General features: G+C 40.7%; 1 protein-coding gene across 6 annotated transcripts in view; it reads left to right on the forward strand.

Moving 5' to 3' along the window:
- Positions 1–21449, forward strand: part of TBC1D4 (TBC1 domain family member 4) — a 213178-nt gene that overhangs the window by 17992 nt on the left and 173737 nt on the right. The gene's annotated exons all lie outside the window — the stretch shown is intronic.

The following is a 21449-nucleotide window of genomic DNA, read 5'->3' on the forward strand; positions in this document are numbered from 1 at the left end:
TGCCATATAGTAAGTACTCTGTAGATGTTACCTGCGTATCCACAAATATTAAGTATGAAATTAGGGTAGGGGCTATGTGGGGAAAAAATGGTGGTATGAGGGAACTAACTGTAGATTGGGTTGTGTAGTAGACATTTTTACCTTAGGGGAATATGTTCCAGAACTTCTAGCTAATTCCCAAAACCATGTATGGTACTAAATGCTGTTCAAATATAGCGCATTTTTAAAAATCTATTCTCATACACACCTAGAAAATTTAATTCCTTTCTTATTAAAATCTTAATTAAATATTTATCTTTCATACATTGTTGGCCATAAACATTGTATTTGGCGGTGCAATGGCAAAACTAATACAAGTTTGTTTTTTCTCCTTCACGATTTCACTAGTAGATTTATTCTTATCACAGATCTTAGCAGCCTTAGCTCATGAATTTTTTCTTCCCTATTAAGCTGAGAGTTTTCACTTTTTCAGTTAAAGAGAACACTTTGTGGCTTCTCTTTGGTATATTTGCTACCTTTGCATCCACTACTTCTGCACTTTGGGGTCATTATTAAGTAATATAAGGGATAATTGAACAAAGGCTTTGTGGTACCAGGACAGTCTAATGTCCCAGATAGCTACTATCTTACTAAGGGGTAGGTGGCATATCTATCGTGGATACACTGGACAAAGATTTCACCATGGTACTTTGTACAACACAGAATTAAGACTTATGAATTATTTATTTCTGGATTTTTCTAATATTTTTGGCATGTGATTGACCTGGGGTAACTGAAACCATGGAAAATGAAACCAGAGATAAGGGGAGACTACTGTACAATGATTTGTCCAGGAATCCAGACCCAAACCAGTTTGTGAGTTTGTGTCTAAGACCCACTAGTTCTTGGGAATGCATCTCTATTTGTGCTAATGGAAGTTGAAGTATATTTACTGGGGCCCCTGAGCAAGTTGAGATATATAGATTCAAAGCTTGGATCTGTTACTTCACTTCCAGACTGATGAAAAAGTTAATAATACACTGAGGATGATCTACTTGCGAAAATTGGATAAATTATACCTAAATTCCAGTGGATGCAAACCTGATTACCTCTTGCCTGCATACTTGCCCCCTTTACATGAATTGATAAGGCTTTCTGTTACTTGTAGCCAAAACCAAGAGGTAGAGCCATGGCCTCTTGTGGTGAAGATAATTAAGGATGACTTTCAGATTTGCTGAATTTTTTTTTTAACTAATGAGTAGATTTGGTTCCATTTACAGGCATGAGAAAGGTTGTTGAGGAAATGCAGGAGAAACAGACTTTAGGGGCAAAATCAAGAATTCTCATTTCTAACGTAAGAGAACTGGATGTTGGCAAATATTTGCAAAATTTGTCTTCTTACCTAAGATACCTAATAGATATGATATCTTTCCATCATGTGATTTCTGGAGAACCATTTTCACCAACACTAGGGTTGATGAAATTAAAATATTGAAGGGGATGGGAAGAGTATTATTCCAGTATTTTCTAACTGGGTCATACGTGAGAACCTCATGGACCCTCTGTAGAGAAGTAGAACTAGAATCTCCAGGTGGGCCCTGGGCCCTGGGAATTAAAAAGTAGGTAGTTGGGGTTGAGTCAGCTTAAACTTATATGTAGCCTGGACTTAGGGGACCGCTACGTTGTGGGATTGCAGGACTCTTCCTGCACAGGATTTTGAATTGCAACTTTGAGAAATACTTTCAGTTATGCCCAGGAAATAGCAAGAGCTATGGGATTTGCCACTGCACAGTCTTATTAAAGCTCTATGGGTGACATCATTTCTTGACAGCACTCTGGTCCAATTGCTGTGATTGCTTCTTTTTTTTTTTTTTAAGATTTATTTATTTTAATTGAAAGACAATTACAGAGGGAGAGAGAGAAAGAGAAATTTTTATCTTCCATTTGGTTGTTCACTCCTCAAATGGCTGTAATGGCTGGAGCTGGGCCAGGCCAAAGCCAGGAACCTGGAACTTCATCCGGGTCTGCCATGTGGGTGCAAGGGCACAAGCACTTGTCCATCTTCTGCTGCTTTCCCAGGCACATTAGCAGGGAGCTGGATTGGAAGTGGAGCAGTCAGGACTCAAACCGGTGTCCATATGGATCGCTGGCATTGCAGGAGGTGGCTTAACATGCTGTACCACAGCAGTCAGCCCCAGTGATGTTTTTTTTTTTTTTTTCTATAGCAATAGTCAAATCAATGTCTGTGGCTGTAGATATATTGGCATTATTAGGAGTGTATTAACAGTTTACAAATGTTTGGGTGTTTGATTGATGGTTATTAGAACATATGTGACTCAAACATCAGTTAAAATGTCACTTGACATATCAGTAGCTGGGAAGTTCCATAAGGAATCAGGTAGTGGATCAGCCTGTGATCAGAAGTTTGAATTCCGTAGTCAGTGTGTGACATTATCACCCGTGCTTTGCTGAAGCTGCATCATATCCACCGATGACATCAGTTGTCAGCTTGTGAGAAGGGATCTTGGACATTGGAAGCATAATTAGGAGCAGCACTCTAAGCAGTGGAGAGGTCAGACGGTGTCTGATGGGGATGAGCCAAGAGAATTCTGGCTCCAAGGCTGAGACGAAGCCTGCAAAGAATGAGATGATCTGCAGGAAGAAATTACTCTAATTAATATAATGAAGGGTCTATGTGTGGTCAGTCATTTGGGGCTGCGTTGGCAGCCAGCCAGCTTGCCTAAGGTGGTAGTTGCTCTCTCAGCTTTGGAAAAATGATGCTCCAGGCAGTTGGGTGTGTGTGTTTGTGGATATTTAGCTCTGCTTTGCTGTGTTTCCTTTTTCTTTTTGTCTCCAGTCTGATAGGTTTATGAGGGGTTGGGTGAGAAAACGTAATCCTGGAAAGAGGCAACATACTAACTTGTACCTTGTGAGAGAGAGAGTTTACATTTCTAGAATGAAAGCAAGAAGTGACTATAATAGTCTACTCTTTGCTTATCTATTTTTGATATATAATTTGTATAGTTATCATAGATGTCACATTAAGCAACATGGGACACATTTGCATCTGTTCTTTGCTTATTTGCTATAGAAAATTGAACTGGCTCTTTTATTTAAAAATTTTTTGATTTGGGGTGTGTATTTGGTGTAGCAGTTGGGACCCCTGCATCCCATATTGGAGTGACTGGGTTTGATATCCAGCTATGGCCTCTGAATCTGGCTTCCTGTTGGTGTGGCTCTTGGGAGACAGCATCGATGGCTCCAGTGGTTGGGTTTCTATGGCATATGTTGAAGACCTGATTGAGTTTCTAGCTCTTGACTTTAGCCTTGGCCCAGTCTCTGTCATTGTGGGCATTTAGAGAGTGAACCAGCAGATGGGAGCTCCCCTTGTCTGTTTTTTTTACTCTCATTGCTCTTCTGCTTCTCTAATAAATTTTTTAAAACCTTAGTTGATCTTGAAATAACAATAATTATGGTAGTGTCAGTGTAAGATTTTTAGAGGGTGATTTTTGGTTAAATATTAGAGCCATGAGTGTTTTAATTATCCTTGTCACCGTCATTGTCATCAGCTCCATCGTGGCTGTTAGCAAATATTGAGTGAGGCTAATTAAGTGTAAGCTTAGTGAGTTAGTCACTAGGACTAAGAGGTTCAAATGATTTCTACAGAAACAGGTGAACACTGGGAGCAGCAGAAGCTCATGCTAATTATGAGGGAAGCAGTTGAGAGATTGCACGTTTGTTGGGGAACTTCATATTCCCTGACGTGAGATCTTCAGTCGGCTTCAAGCAATGTGGAACTTTCAGGATCCGGGTAAAAGAGTTTAGGAAAAAGATAAATAAACAACAGTTAAGCTTTCTTTTTTTTTTTTTTTTTTTTTTTTGGACAGGCAGAGTGGACAGTGAGAGAGAGAGAGACAGAGAGAAAGGTCTTCCTTTGCCGTTGGTTCACCCTCCAATGGCCGCCGCGGCTGGCGCACCGCGCTGATCCGAAGGCAGGAGCCAGGTGCTTCTCCTGGTCTCCCATGGGGCGCAGGGCCCAAGCACTTGGGCCATCCTCCACTACCTTCCCGGGCCACAGCAGAGAGCTGGCCTGGAAGAGGGGCAACCGGGACAGAATCCGGCGCCCCGACTGGGACTAGAACCTGGTGTACCGGCGCCGCAAGGCGGAGGATTAGCCTAGTGAGCTGCGACGCCGGCCAACAGTTAAGCTTTCTACATGTACTCATCCTTTATTGAAATGTCCTCTTAATCTGATATTTTTTATTTCTTTTTTAAAGATCTTATTTTATTTATTTGAAAGAGTTACAGAGAGAGGACAGAGAGAGAGAGAGGTCTTCCATCCACTGGTTCACTCCCCAGATGGCCACAATGGCTGGAGCTGTGCTGATCTGAAGCCAGGAGCCAGGAGCTTCTTTCGGGTCTCCCATTCGGGTGCAGGGGCCCAAGGATCTGGGCCATCTTCCACTGCTTTCCCAGGCCATAGCAGAGAGCTGGATCGGAAGCGGAGCAGCTAGGACAAGAACTGGCGCCCACATGGGATGCCAGCATTTCAGACCAGGGCTTTAACCCGCTGAGCCACAGTGCCAACTCCAATCTGAGATTTTTTTTAAAAGTCAGTATAGCTGGGGCTGGAACTGTGGCTTAGTGGGTAAGGCCTCTACCTGCAGTACCAGCATCCCATATGGGTGCCAGTTCAAGACCTGGCTGCTCCACTTCCAATCCAGCTCTCTGCTGTGGCCTGGGAAGACAGTGCAGAATGGCTCAAGTCCTTGGGCTCCTACACCCATGTGGGAGACCTGGAAGAAGCTCCTGGCTCTTGGCTTCAGATCAGCTCAGCTCCATTGCAGACATCTGGGGAGTGAACCAGTGGATGGAATACCTCACACTCTCTGCCGCTTTGCCTTTCAAATAAATAATTTTTTTTTTAAAAAAGGTCAGTATAGCTAACTGTAATAGGTCATGAGCTCAATGATTAGGGAATTTTAACACTAGCATTTTTTCGGTCCTTAAATTTCTACAAAGAATATGCATTTATGGGTTTAATCGTGTTAAAAGTTTCTTTAAATGGCTTCATGGTGATTTTCAAGTTGTTCAGAAATGTAATAATTTTACTTCGAAAGAGCATTTTGGTAGAGCTAGACTGTTTATATCATTTAGTAAGTTTCTGAAGCTGTTGTGTTAAATTATTAGCTTCATTTTATATGGGAATGTGAGGCAGGGAGCATATGATCATTTAAATTCAGATAGTCCTTCGCTGGGAGTCCTTTCTAGAATGAGATGAGAAACAAAGAAACATAGATGGTCTTTAATTCTTTCTTCTTTGAAGATATACTTGAATTTTTTCATGCCATTATGTATTGTAAGTTCTAAGAGGTTTTTAAAAAACTGGCCAAGCTGAGTTTTGGGCTCTTGGGTTTTTTGCTGATGATGCTCAATGGCCCCAAACATACAGAGAGCAATTAGATGCACTTTTTTTGTAAGCCAGTGGCTGAAGTGATCATTAATATATTGAAGAAGAAGATGAAAATCATGTTGGCTATTCATGGAAACTCATTATAAATGAGTGTAGTTTAATCTCAGATAATGCTAGTGTCCACTCTATTAAGATTCTTTAGTCATTGATGGAGTAAATTTGTCATGGCCGTTTATTTTAAGCTTGTCTCTCTCCTTTCCTCTGCTCCTTCCATTGCTCAAAGAATGGCCAGTGCTTGGCAGTTCTTCTCCTTCTGTCTCCCTCCACCTCCACCCTCACCTCCACCTCCGCTCTCTCATCTCTCCCATCTCTCTCAACTTCTCTTCATTCTTGTTGTGTACCTGACCTGTCACGTGTATATCTGCACATGCTAGGCATTTTGTTGAGGTTTCCTTCCTGTTAGATTTTCATCACTACAACTAAAAGACCCGAGAGGAGCTTCATAGGAGGAAGAAGCTTCTTTTGGCTCACGGCATTGGAGGTTCATCGACCAGGATCAGGTGACCCCATTAGCCTGGTGTCTGATGAAAGTGGAAGGGTGTGCATCGCATGGTAAGTCAGGAGGCAGAGAGGGGCAGGTGAGCACTACGTAGCTGAAAGAACCAATGCTTTCTGGAGAACTGACTTCTCAGGGCAAGGGCCTGATGATCTAAAGACCTCCTACTGGGTCTGCCTCCTAGGTGCCATAGTTAGATCACGTCTTTACCCTTAAAGATTAATGTGAGACTTTGGGCTTTAGTGTCAGCATGTGTTTAGGGAGCTAAATGTTGTTCAGTTCCTGACATCCACCATCTTGATCTCCTGATCTTATCAAACTCCTCTCAAAAGTCACTTTCTGGGGCCCACGTTTTGGCTCAGCAGTATAAACCGCCACTTGCAACACCAGCATCCCATATGGTACTGGTTTGAGGTTTGAGTCCTGGCTGCTCTGCTTCTTATCCATTTCCCTGCTAATGGCCTTGAAAAGCAGTGGAAGGGCATCTGCCACCCATGTGGGAGACTTGGATGAAGCTCCTGCTCCTGAGTCAGGCCTGGTCTGGCACTTGCCATTGTGGCCATTGAGGGAGTGAATCAGTGGATGGAAGAGCTCTCTCTCTCTCTCTCACTCTCTTTTTCTCTCTCTCTGTCTCTCCCTCTCTGTAACTCTACCTTTCAAATAGACAAATCTTAAAACTGTTTGTTATATTCTTTGTTAAATGATTTTAATTATATATATATATTTAAGTTATTTATTTGAGGAAGAAATCTCATCTGCTGGTTCACTTCTCCAATGCCTGCCAACCTCAGCCAGGCATGGGGCTGAAGCCAGGAGCCAGAAACTCAATCCATGACTTCCATGTGGCTGGCAGGAACCCAGAAACTTGAGCCATCACCCACTGCCTCCCAGCATCTATCTTGCCAGGAAGCTGGCAAGTGGTAGCTGAGACTTAAACCCAGGTACTCTGATGAGATGTGGGAGTCCAAACCAAAAATGCCATGTCCCCCGACTCCTTGTTGTTTTTGATTTTTTCATTTCTGATTAGGCCTGCCCTGTGTATCCGAGAGTAAAAAGTGTAACATTTGACCTGAGCATTAAGGGGTTTATGTTGTATTTGGAAGAGAAATAGCACACAGGGAACAATGTTGACTAAGTAAAGACAGTGAATGGCCCTGCCACTATTATAAGAGAGAGAACATGAAGAAAGCACAGAGAACTGGGTGAAAGATGTCATCTTTATACAACATTGAAGTGGAATAGAAAGTATTGCATGCATTTTGGAAGAGGAAAAACAAGTGCCAGAGAACACAGGATAATTGAAAGAATTAGCAAATTACTTAATCTGTCTTCTCCCATCTATAGAGATGTTAGTACCCATCTCACAGAATTATGAAAAAGAAATGAAATAATTCTTGTAAAGCATTTAGCCCAGTGCCAGCAACAAAGGCAGTGCTCACATGATAGCAATTTATTGTTATTATGGTGGTTATTAAATTGCTGTGGCCAGGCATAAAACACATAAACCTTTATAAGGAAACCATAGAGAACAAGGCCAGAAAGTGAATCAGAAACACAGGGAAGATGAAGGTAAGGTAATAGGTGAGGAGTTGCAGTGGCCACCAGGAAAGGGGCATGAGCAGATACCAGATCATTGCAGGGGGAAGGGAAGGGCAAGGCAGTTTGAAGAGCAGTTGAGAAGGGAACACAAAGAACTAGTGAAGAGAAGATGACCTTGAAGCTAAGGCATTGCTTGCCCTAGGCTGCTAAAACAAATGATCAGCTTCCTGCTGGGACTGGAGCCAGATCACAGAGTGTGACCAACCAGGGCCTGCAGGTACAAGCAGGTGCACCAAATGTGTGAACTGGGAATTAGGTTAACTTGTGGAAATGGGGAATTGCAGTACAGTGCATATCGTGGCAGAGAGAGGAGAGAGAGTAGTGGAGGAGGGAAATAGGAGACTGTTGAGGCAAAAGCATGGCTGACAGCATAGTGCAAACAAGATCCTGGTGTAAATTTACCTCAGGCCTTCTCTAAGGTCCTAGGAGTGACATGAAATCCAAACAAGTGTCAGTTTCCCAGGCCACTTGGAGAGCAGCTTGTCTTTCTTACAGGATTAGATCACACCTATGTCCAGTATTGCAGTGGTAGTTGACTTTATTTAAACATGGGATGAAAAAAGCTTTAAAGTGCAGTTTTTCAGGATTTTTGTCATGCAGTGCGGTTGAGAGGTTTTCCATACAACACTGTACTACCTAAAGTGTGTGTGTGTGTGTGTTAAATAGCGCAGCCCTGGAGTACTGCCTTCAGAATTGCTCATTTATTAACATCATCAGGACAACAGAGATTTTGAGGTCTCACCCCAGACCTATTGAAACAGGATCTTTAGGACAAATACCTAGGAATTCATGTTTGTAACCACACTGGATACTTCTTATGATCAGGCAACATGGAATAAATACTGCTGTGTCAAAGAAGACTTTGAAGTCCTTGGTAAAGGTCAAGGATTTTTAAACCACTTTTTAAGATTTATTTATTTGAAAGGCAGAGTAACAGGTGAGGAGGGGGAGGGAGAGAGAAAGAGAGAGAACTGCTGGTTCAGTCCCCAGGTGGCCACAATGGCTGGAGTTGGGCTGATCTGACGCCAGGAGCCAGGAGCTTCTTCTAGGTCTCCCACATGGGTGCAGGGGCCCAAGGACTTAGACCATCTTCTACTGCTTTTGCAGGCCATAGCAGAAAGCTGGATCAGAAGTGGAGTAACCAGGACTCGAACTGGTGCCCACTCGAATAGGATGCTGGCACTGCAGGCAGCTGCTTTACCCGCTATGCCACAGCGCCAGCTCCTGTAGTCCTTAATTTCTAAGTCTTGGCTTGATTATACTCTGGTTCTTACTGTGAGAACTGATAAAGTTGACCATGTTCTCCTATTTGGATCAGCAGTCTAATCCAGGAGTTTTCAACCACAGGTGATTTTATCCGGCAAGGGACTTTGTCAATATCTGGAGACCCTTGTGGTTGTTACACTGGGGCTCTACTGAGTAAAGAGGCTGGGGGCGATGACAGTTGTTCTGCAGTGCACAGGGAAGCCTCCCATAGAGAAAGAGTTTTCTGGACTCAAACAGTAATAAAGCAGAAATTAAGAAACCCTGGTTAACCTCTAAGATGTCTCTTAATTAACTGATTAATTAACTCACAAGCTCTTACACTGGGTATAGTATATAGCATACGTGATCACCGTCCATGTTAAGTCGTGGAGCTGTTCCTGCGCTCAGGGTGTTTTCTTGTGCCCTTATCCAGTGGTTCCCACCCTCGGAAGTCGTGGTGATTTCTGTCCCTGTAGACGACTTTTGTCTTTTATGTAAATAGCATCATACATTAAGCACTTATTTGTGTCTGGCTTCTTTTGCCCAGTATTATGCCTGTGGAGATATATTCATGTTGTTGCGTATAGCAGAAGCTTGTACTTTTTTATTCCTGTGTTACATATACCTCAATTTGTTAACCCTTCTTACTGTGGATTGGCTGTGTAGGTTGTTCCCAGATGACTGATGATGTGCTAAACAGCTTTCCGTACCATGTGTTGGCCGTTTGGATATTCTCTTTAATGTGCCTGTTCAAGTCATTTGTCCGTTAAAAATAATTGGTATCTTTTTCTTATTGATTTGCAGGAATTCTTTATATATTCAAGATTTAAGCTTTTCACGTATATATAATAAATATATTCTAGTCTGTTGTTTGCCTTTTCACTCTTTTTTGTCTTTTGAGAAACTGAAGTTCCTAATTTTAATGAAATCCAACTTCCCAGTCTTTGTTATTGTCAGGCTTTTGTATTTTCTATAGGAAATTACTGTTTATCCCAAATATCTGAGATCTTTTACTGTTCAAGCCTACACGTTAGGCTGGCCCCTTTGTAGTAAGCCAGATTTACAATAACTTTTTTTTTCCTTCCTCTTTTGGTAAAATGCACAAGGTTAAATTAAGTACTCTTTGAAAAGAGAAAAGATATGAGTTGACATTTTATATACAGACATATATAATTTAGATAATTTATATAGGTATATATGTGTGTATGTTAGGAGACAAATCCTTTTCCTTGACAAGTTGGGGTATGTGGTTGGTTGGTTAAAGCAGGATATCAGAAGGAATGTGTTTCTTAAATATTTTAAGTCATTCATTTCCTACTCTTCTGAGGTGTAATCAGAATATGAAGAAATCTGTGAACTGATCTGAATGCAGTCATCCTAAATGTTTAGGGTTTTTCTCATTTTATTTTATGGATGTTTTGTCTATACTTCAATTGATAGTGTTTTGTTTTACTGACTCACCTTAGTCCTAAAGGTGTACTTTTTCATCTAGAACTCATATTTTATTAGTTACATTATATTTAATTACATGACTGTAATTATGGGATCTCTACACTGAGTACAGACAGGACTGAGAATGAACAGAGTAGACTTTGAAGCAATATGCAGTTCAGGGCACAGATATGCAGCCGGGTTTAGAAAGGGCCCCCAGCTGTCAGTGACCTGTTTGTGCACATTTTACAAAGGCGGTGGAGATCAGGGGTTGAATCATCCACTCACTTGTGGGAAGAAGATTAAAAAAGCCTCTTCTAGGGCACGCATCTGACCTAGCAGTTAAGGCACCTGTGCTTCACATCGGAGTGCTTGGGTTCGATACTTGGCCCTGGCTCCTGGCTCCAGCTTCCTAACAAAGCAGACCCTGGGAGGTGGTGTTGATCACTCAAGTGATTGATCGCTCAAGTGCCATCCATGTGGGAGATTTAGATTGAGTTCCTGGCTCCTGGCTTCTGTCTGTGCTGTTGCAAGCATTTGGGGAGTGACCAGCAGGCAGATGGGAGCTCACTCTCTATCTCTCAAATAAATAAACAGTTTTAAAAATGTTCCAGTAAAGCCTAACATTTTCAGTTCCCGTTAAACCATGTACTTTCAAAGATAGGCTGGGAGTGAAGGAAAACCAGATAGGAATATTTTGATCTTTTTGATCAGTTCCACAGAGGCAGTCTCTACCTCTGCTACCTGGAGACAAGGCATCAGAAGTAGATGAAATACTAACTGTGTAATTAACTAGGGAAAAATTGTGTATTCATGACTGCATTTTTCCTAGACAGTGCTTAATTTTCAAATTTCAAAATTCAAATAATAATTTGGGATTAGAGAAATGATGTTTGTAAAACGTTATACTTATTTTTCCATGGCAGTTATGTAAAGTATTTGACAGTTCATATTTTAAGAGGAAAATTTTAAAAACAATCAGATCAGGTCCTTTGAAAGCCTGGGAAAAAGGACTGTGGACTTGCAGCTTCTTGTTAGATCTTGCTTGTTTGTGTCTAGTCGTCCTTGTACTGACATGCCGGAATCCACCCCATAAATTCTGTTGGAAAGCAGTCTGCCAATTTGATGCTGCTCATGGCTTAATAAAGTCTAGCAGTTCCTATATGTTTCTGTGGAAACTGAATAAATATAGCAAGGTAAATTTGTATTTAATTTTGGGTGCAGTAGTACCCTTTACTTAAAAGTTGGAAGTGATTTTTGCATGCAGTTTGAATTCCATGTGAGCCACATTGCTACATACTATAGGAGAAGTTTTATAAGAATTTAAAATGGGACATCTATAACATTTGTGTCAAATCTTTTTACTAAAGTCTGGAATGTTGTGATGTAAGTGATGTGAGTCAGTATTTTAAATTGCATTTCAGAATGGTAAGCTACTACTTTTTTAAAGTTGTAATAAAGATTTATTATCAGGTGAATTGCTAGAAAAATTATAGTGTACATAATACAATTTTTATTTCATTTTTGCTTTATTAATGGCAGTACCAAGTACTCAGATCCACACATAATTTTTCTTATTTTAATATTATTAAAGAGGAATCATTTTAAAACAGAAAATGTTTTCTCTCCCTTACAGAATTATACATATTATTATTATTATAAGCAATAGTTTTAAGGAAATTGAATAATGATTTAAATATATCTGAGTGGAACTTAAGTATTTGGCAATATTGGAGGAGAAAATCAGCATTGGTTAAACACTTGGATTTAATGTATTACAAAATTTTTTTTAACTGGGGCCAGCACTGTGGTATAGCTGGTAAAGCCACCACTTGCAGTGCCAGCATCCTATATGCACACTGGTTGAGTCCTGGCTGCTCCACTTCTGATCCAACTCTCTGCTATCGCACCTGGGAAAGTAGCAGAGGATGGCCCAAGTCCTTGGACCCCTTCACCCACGTGTGAGACCCGGAGAGCTCTTGCCTCCTTTCTTTGGCCTGGCCTACCCTGGCCTTTGTGGCCATCTGGGGAGTGAACCGGTGGATGGGAAGACTTCTCTCTCTCTCTGCCTCTTTCTCTCTTTAATTCTACCTTTCAGATAAATTAAAAAACAGACAGAAAACAAGAGAGAGCAAGCTGTTATCTACTGGTTCACTTCCCAAAGGCCTGCAACTTTTGGGTCTGGTGTTGGCTGAAGCCAGGATCTGGGGACTCAACCCAGGTCTCCCATGTTGGTGACAGTAACCTAACTACTTAAACCATCACCTGCTGCCTCTCCAAGTCTGTATACAGGAACTGGAGTCAGAGAATCTGGGCTCAGAACCCAGGTGCTCCAGAATTGGATCTGGGTGTCTTAACCATTAGGCCCAAAGCCTGCCTTTGGGTTCACATTTTAACTGTATAATTTAATGATTGTATTGAAAATAAAGGCTGTGGTAAATGAAATGTAATGTTAGAAATTCCTGGAAATGGCCGGCGCTGCGGCTTACTAGGCTAATCTTCCGCCTGTGGTGCCAGCACGCTGGGTTCTAGTCCCGGTTGGGTGCCGGATTCTGTCCTGGTTGCTCCTCTTCCAGTCCAGCTCTCTGCTGTGGCCTGGGAGGGCAGTGGAGAATGGCCCAAGTGCTTGGGCCCTGCACCCACATGGGAGACCAGGAGGAAACACCTGGCTCCTGGCTTCGGATCAATGAAGCACACCGGCCATAGTGGCCATTTGGGGAGTGAACCAATGGAAGGAAGACCTTTCTCTCTGTCTCTCTCTCACTGTCTAACTCTGCTTGTCCAAAAAAAAAAAAAAAAAAAAAAAAAGAAATTCCTGGAAATCTAGCCATATATATGAGGGAAACCTTCAAAAAGTTCATGTAACAATGTATAGTATGATAAACTATGAATGGATTTCAGATTTTTTTGAAACAAAAATAAACATCTTTCAATTCCCATGAAATTTTTGATGTTCCTTTGTATGTTAAATGTAATCTATAAAAGAAAGTTTAGCTAAGAAACTGTTCATACAATCATTTTGACATAAGGCACTTTTTTTAAAGATTTATTTATTTATTTGACAGAATGACGAATGATGGGGGTGGGGTGGGTGATCAGTCTTCTCTCTGTTGATTTACTCCCCAGATGGCTGAAGGAGCTGGAGGCTAGGCCAGGTGCCAGGAGCCAAAGCACTCCATCCAGTTCCTCTACGTGGGTGACAGGGGCCCAAGCACTTGGGCCTTCTTCTTCTGCTTTCCCAAGCGCATTAGCAAGGAGCTTGATTGGAAGTGAAGAAGCTGGAATTCAAACCCTGGCACTTGGATAGGGAACACTGGCGTTGCGTGCAGTGATTTAATCTGCTGTATCACAGTACTGGTCCAAATATATGGCCATTTCTTGTCAAGCAAACCAAATAATGAGTATATTTTAAAATATTGTACTTGAATGAGTTTTATATTTTTGGATGACAGCTATAAATTGTTTCTTAAATACATGAAGTAGTTTTAAGTAAGTAAATCTCTTTTGGACTGAATTTTTACTAGGTTTGAATTTTTTTCATCACTTTACTCTTGACTGCTTTTATTACATGAGTTCCTTGAGGCTTGATTATATTTAGATAAGCTTTTTTTTGTCTCTCCTCCATGGAAGATAAAGATACAATATTGAAGTTTAATGACCCCAAATAGTCTTAGTCATTTATGAAAGCTCCCTGTGTATGTCTTTATAAAACTATAAGGGTGTCTTTCTAAAAACTGTCGCATGGGTTGACAAAGCTGAATTAAAACACCAATTAAAATTAGGCAGTGGAGTGAGTGCTTGGCATGGGGTTAAGGTGTCACTTGGGACACCCACATCCCGGATCAGAGTCCCTAGTTCTGCTTCCATTCCAGCGTCCTGTAATGGGCATCCTGGGAGGCAGCAGGGGACCAGCACCTGTTTGAGAGGTTCATGTCGGGCTCCTGGCTCCTGGCTTTGGCCTGGCTGTGGGTGTTTGTGCAGTAAACCAGCAGGTTGGAGTGGAATGGAGGAGGAAAGTAATGATGGATCACAGGAGATAGGAGCATTTTCGTGGTGGCTTTCTTGCAGTGTTAAATGAACACCTCTTTTTATCTTCATAAAGTGTCCATTTCTACTTTCTGTGTGGCCCATGGGTGTGCTACAAAGACCTGTGGAGGAACCCAGGGGAAGAGAGTGAGTTTCAAGGCCTGGGACACATCGCTCGATGTCTTTAACCAGAGCAGCTGGTTTTATGTGATTTATAGACTAGGATTCTGTGAAAGGTATCCTTTGACAAAAAGAATTCTCTGAGTCCAAATACCAGATTGGCCTAACAGAATGTCCTTTAAAAAAGACAATTGTGAGGGTTACTTTTACAAAAAAGAGAGACTTACTTATTTGATAGGCCATCTTATGCTGTACATTATGCACATCTTATGCACATTAGCAGGGAGCTGGATTGGAAGTAGAGAAGTAGCTGGGACTCAAACCATGCACTCCCATAGGGGTTGTGGGTGTCCCAAGTGGTGACTTAACCCACTGTATCACAGCATCTACCCTTAAGGATTTTTAGCATAAGCTGAGCAGTAGAAAATTTTACTAGAAGATAGAGGAGTGATTGCAAGGGAGAGGCCACATGAGTGGCAAGGGAGAGCTTAGTTTTCCTCCATACCACAGTGAAAAGGTGAAGACTCAGAAGATGTTTGGCTGCTGAACATATGTATTTGCTGTGATTCTGCTGCACTTTTTTTTTTTTAAAGTTGGGGTACATCTCATATAATATAAAATTAGCCATTATAAGTAACTATGCAATTCGGTAGCATTTAGCACATTCATGATGCTTGCAGCCATCCATTCTGCCTGGTTCCAAAACATTTTTATCACTATATTGCACTTCCAAATTTGTTTAATGAACTGGTTCATACTGTGCCTCTTTCTAAAGAGGTCTTGGGAGTGGCTTCTGATAACAGTAATCAATAAAATAGATGGAAGGCGAGAACCAAAGAAAGGAGAAGGAAGCTAATACCAAATCCACAAGTGGTAGCAGAGTTTTGATTCAACATCAAGTTTGACTCTTGAGCCTCCCAAGTAACAGAACGGAACCCGCGTCTGATAAGTTATCTGAGAGCAGAGCAGAATACAAGCTCCTCAAAGGAAATTGGTTTTCTTGACACTCAACTCTAATTTGTCACAGAGACTGGATGTAACATTAAGACACTGTGGATTCACAGTGTATGTGGAAGCATTTTTTAAAATGGCTCTTGCTGTAATGACCTTCAATAAAAGCAAAGGGCATGATACCCTGTGAGAAAATGATAGGAATTGTAGAGATAGCAGAACCATGAATATTTGACCTCTACTTGCTTGATCTCAAGTTAGTCCAAATAATTTTTTTTAACTCTAAACAGAAAGAACACGAGACTAAAAGGACATCTTTTTTTTTTTTTTAAAGATTTTTATTTATTTATTTGAGAGGTAGAGTTACAGACGGTGAGAGGGAAAGACAGAGAGAAAGGTCTTCTTTCCGTTGGTTCACTCCCCAAATGGCCTCAAAAGCCGGAGCTGTGCCAATCCAAAGCCAGGAGCCAGGAGCTTCTTCCTGGTCTCCCATGTGGGCCACTTGGGCCATCTTCTACTGCTTTCCCAGGCCACAGCAGAGAGCTGGATTGGAAGAGGAGCAGCCAAGGCTAGAACTGGCGCCCATATGGGATGCCAGCACCGCAGGCGGCAGATTAACCTACCGCACCATGGCGCCAGCCCCTACAAGGAAGTCTTAAGAAGGCCTCCATCAGGAGTCACGGCCAAGGCAGCAGCACCACCAGATCCTGTGGGCCTGGGAGCCAGGTTGAGCCAGGGATGCCTTTTGCAGTTAGCAGTGAAATATTACAGATCGGAGGCTAATCTACAATGAGGCACAGTTGTTACTAAGTATAAGCCTTAAGGGCACAAAGATAAACAACTGTTGCACTTGGTTACCAAAGTTACAAGTTATATCTTTTAGTCCATTGGACTTGGTAGGTGACAACTGTTGAAATAACTGGTGGAGACTTATAGACAAAAATTGCTTACTAGATTTTGTAAATCTATTACCAGTGATAGAAGTGTGGAAGAATTAAGGTAGATTTTATTGATTCTGTACACATGCTTTCAAGTTGCTTTTCATGAAGGTTTTGCTAATTTACAGTGCAACTAGCAGTTTATGAATATTCCTGTTTCACTGCATACATATAAGCATTGGTATAATAATTGCCACCTTTTTTCTACTGTAATGAAAAAACAAGTTGTTACTGTTACTTTTTTTAATAGATGAGGGTACTGAGAAAGAATGGTATGGTTGGTGGCATCAGATTATGCAAACTGATGGATCTGGTCTCTGTATGCTGGTGTTTAACAAAACTCCTGCTGATGGAGGCTTCTTAAGATTTCCTTGCAGCCTCATGTTCCACCTGTGTAGAGTGAAAAAATTTTCAAGTGCAAGGTGGAAAGCAGTACTATGGACACTATTCAGTTTGTGTAGGTTCACCCAATTGTTAACCTTTTGGGATATTTGCATTGTTGAGTTTATTAAATGCCAAAAAATTCAAAAGTCGTGGATGTCATATTTAAGCATGTATTTTAAAAAAAAAACAAGTATGTTTTCATTTATACCACAACCAGTGTATCTTTATTACAGTCGAGAAATTTTACATTGATAAAATAAAGTTATATGTAGTCAATATGCAGATTTTTTCCAGTTGTCCTAGAAATGTCCTTAGAAGTTGTTTTTCTTTTTTACCCCAATCTAGGATGCAAGCAAGGAACATGCTTTGCATTTTGCTGTCATGCTTCTTTAGTCTCCTTTAATCTAGAAAAGGCCCTGCCGCCTTTTATCTTATTGGGTTGATAGGTTTGAAGAGCACTGACTGGTTTTGTTAAATAGTGCCTCACTGGCTGATTTTTGTCCAATTTATGGTCTGTTAGCTTCACGTTAAACATTATGGCAAGATTGTTCCATGTGTGAGGTTGTATTCGTTACATTTCATCACCTAAGGGGCATGCATGTCCTTTGATCTGTTATTGGTGATGTTGTGTTTGGAAAGTAAATTAAGGTGACACTTCAGATTTTTCCATCAAAACGTAACTTTTCTCCTTTGTAACTGATAAAGAAGTTGTGGGATGATACTTTGAGAGTTTGTGAATACCCAGTACAGGGACTGCTTTAATCTTTGTTTTATTCCTTCTGTCTTGGGCCAGGCATTGAGAAAATGCATAATAAATGTTTATTAAATGCACTTTTGAAATGATGGAGTTGGGACAAAAGTCTCTTTCAAGTTGAATGCAGTGTTTCTTTGAACTTCTGTGAAAATTTATTTCTCATGTTTTAAAAAAAGCATTTTATGCTTCATAGTGAACATATTAATTAAAATAGGTATCTTATTTATGGTGCTTGGCTGAATATATGAGGTGCTAAAATCTAAACCATAAGGCATGTGGAATTAATGGGCTTTTTGCCAAGGAAATAAAGCATTTTGGTAATGAGAAAGTAAATTAATAGTAATGGAGAGGCTATTTCCTTCAGTGCATTTGAAACACTTCCTCAGGTCATGTTCAGTAGATCATAAACTTTAGCAAGCTCCCATTTAAAAATGAATTGAAGTCAGCCTTTGAAACTATAGCAGATTATGTGATGTTTTATACAAGTTGCTCTGGTTACTGACTCCTAAAATGTGAAAATGGCGCTTATAGCACAGTTTGTGAAATTCAGATACACATGAAAGGATTATGTACTATATTCATTCACACATTTGAACTGCATACCCTTAAGTGTATGATTATAATTATAGCATTTACATTTATATTATAGGGTTTGGACACATAATAACAGGTGCCTATGTGAGTATATGTATCATAAATAATTTATAGTTTTTTAAATTTTTATTTATTTTATTATTATTTTTTTATTCTTGACAGGCAGAGTGGACAGTGAGAGAGAGAAAGACAGAGAGAAAGGTCTTCCTTTACCGTTGGTTCACCCTCCAGTGGCTGCTGCGGCCAGCGCGCTGCAGCTGGTGCACCGTGCTGATCGAAGCCAGGAGCCAGGTGCTTCTCCTGGTCTCCCATGTGGGTGCAGGGCCCAAGCACTTGGGCCATCTTCCGCTGCACTCCCAGGCCACAGCAGAGAGCTGGACTGGAAGAGGAGCAACCGGGAGAGAATCCAGTGCCCCTACCGGGACTAGAACCAGGTGTGCCGGTGCTGCTAGGCAGAGGATTAGCCTATTGAGCCACAGTGCTGGCCAAATAATTTATAGTTTTAACATTACATAGTCCTTTAAGAGCACATGGCCAGTGGTACAGTGGTAAATTAACATTTTTCTGATATATTTTGTTTATACATTTAATGTTGCTATAGTTGGGAGTTATTGTAGGGAACAAGATACATCTCTCTCTCTCTCTCTCTCTCTTTTTTTTTTTTTTTGATCAGAAGAGATGTACTCAGGAAATTACAAAATTGTGATAAGAACTGGAAGAGTAGGAAAATCAGCACCCATTATAGTTGTTTGCATTTGTTTCAACCCTGAGATTGTGATCATGAGTTGGGGAAAATTCTATGTGGGAAGGAAAGTGAGGAGCATTTCTGTAGTCTAAGAGGAAAGGGCCACAGATGGCAGGGCAGGTAGTTTGAAAAGCAAGGGTTGATGCTACCCAGGCAGAGACTTAGCCCGGGATTGTACTAGGCACATGTGTTGGTTTTCCACATGTATGTTTATGTCCATGTCCATGTCCCTGTATGTATATCCTGGAGAAAGTTATTTAAGGTCTTTGTCCTCATGGAACTGATTGGAGATGTAAAGATTACATGTAAGAAGCAATGTCAGACTATGGACAATACAGATATTTTAAATCCGGTAAGAACTTCAGAAATAGTCTATCCCAGGGGTGGGTGTTTGGTATAGTGGTTAAGACACCATATGGGGCACTTGCTTCACATATCAGAGTGCCTAGTTTGAGTCCTGCCTCCTCCACTTCTGATCCATCTTCCTGCCAATGTACACCCCAGGAGGCAGCAGATAATGACTGTAGTACTTGGGTCCCTGCCACCCATATGGGAGGAAGTGATTAAGTTCTAGGTCCACCATTGACTGTTGTGGGCATCTGGGGTGTAACACAGTGGATGGGAAATCTGTCCCTCTATCTCTGTCTTTCTATGTCTCTCTGCTTTTCAAATATGTGAAATAAACAAATGAATAATTTAAAAAATAGACATAGTTTACTGCTATCCCTTCTCTTCTAAGACACAATAACCACAAGAGTGTGATGATTTTCTCAAAGTCATGTAGCAGAGTCCTGGGCTGAGGACAGTGTATTTGAGTTTAGAAAAATCTCACCAAGCCTGACCTAATGGCCCCAAGAAAGGAGCATTTATTTTGACAGCAATTAGGATCAATGTGTTGTAGTGAGTTTCTGCAAAAAATATTTACAGTAACCTGATTTGATTAACAAAATTTTATTTCTGATTTAAAACTATGGCATGTCTTGAGGCATAGAGGTTGCACAAGTACAAAGTAGGTACCCTCTGGGGGTCTGGGTTATCCTAAAATATGGGTGTGAGACTGTACTTACTTCATTCATTCTAAAGTACACATTTTCTTCTTACTGTAAACTGTCTAGACAGGCTGAATGTGTGTACTACATAGGACTTCCTTGACTTGGGGAAGGACAGTAATTATAGAAAAGAGAAGTAATTTCTGAAGCAATTGTAATTTGAAATTACCTGGAGTAACTTTAAAAGCAAAGATTTCTAGGCTGTGACGTAGGCCTATGGAATTCATCAAACCAGATTATGAATGTGATGAATAGTCAAGGATTTTACAGCAATATTTCATAACTTTTTCTGTTTACATTTTTTAAGGGAGTAATGAGTGGTGAATTCCATTTAGGCTTGAAACATTTTCTGTCATCCATCAATGTTTGTTGCATGATAGTAAATTATGAATTTATCAATTCAAAACTTTTCATACCCTTTATATCAATTACTGATAGCCAATAAGACAGAAAGAATATCACCACTGCTAAGTGTTACTCTGGGTAAGACTGATGATTTTAGCACTTCTAGGACCTTACATTTCTGGGTGATTACCACAGTTTATAAAGCGTCTTACATATATTATCTCTTAGATCCTGTCAGTGGTTTCTGAGAAAAATATAGCAAGAGTTATTATTATCCCTCTGGTACAAATGAGAAAATAATATACTTAAAGTTCATAGGTAATTTATACTTGCATTTCTACATCCAGTCCACAGATCCTGTAGACAAGGAAGTGTTTTTTTTTTATTTTAATTTTTTTTATTTTGACAGGTAGAGTTATAGACAGTGAGAGAGACAGAGAGAAAGCTCTTCCTTCCGTTGGTTCACCCCCCCCCCCCCCAAATAGCTGCCACAGCCGGCGCTGTGCTGGCTCTAAGCCAGGAGCCAGGTGCTTCTTCCCAGTCTACCATGTGGGTGCAGGAGCCCAAGAACTTGGGCCATCCTCCACTGCCCTCCCGGGCCACAGCAGAGATCTGAACTGGAAGAGGAGCAACCAGGACTAGAACGCGGCGCCCATATGGGATGCCGGTGTGCAGGTGGAGGATTAGCGAAGTGAGGCACAGCACCAGCCCCGGAAGTGTTTTTTCAGTTGTTGATTATTCACTTAAAAACTTGAGCATTTTTGAGAATAGTTCCATGCATTTTTCTATGATTTATGGTTAACAGAGATGTATAACATATACACCCATAGATAAGTTCAAATTCTGTAAAGCTGAAAAACAGAAATGGCAGTTACCTATGTGACAATCATACCTCTGCTGTCTGCATGATGTTAGAAAACTAGCTTCAGTGTAGTACGAGAGAAAACCAGAGGCTTTGGGGCTCACCCAGTCCTACAGTCAACATTAGCTCTGAAGGGTTAATGAAGTCTCTGTGACCTTGAGCAGTGACTTTTTGAAGTGTTGTATGAAAAGTAGAAATGATCGTATTTAGCCAGAGATTTTGTGAGTATTGAATGAAATTATGTGAATAAAATGCTTAGCAAATGGACTGGTCCACAGTAAACAATAAGTAAATGATGGCACTAATAGAATGTTCTTTCAATAGTGAAATAAAAAGTAGAGAAATTAAAACCAGTAATTCATGATTAACATTATAAATTAATATAGAAATGAAATGCCAGCAGAAATGCTGAAATACAGGATTATGAACAGCCATCTAGACAACAGAAATAAATGATC

This window comes from Oryctolagus cuniculus, chromosome 9, assembly GCF_051225735.1.
Source record: "Oryctolagus cuniculus isolate XC-2025 breed Fujian yellow rabbit chromosome 9, ASM5122573v1, whole genome shotgun sequence".
Taxonomy (NCBI): Eukaryota; Metazoa; Chordata; class Mammalia; order Lagomorpha; family Leporidae; genus Oryctolagus; species Oryctolagus cuniculus.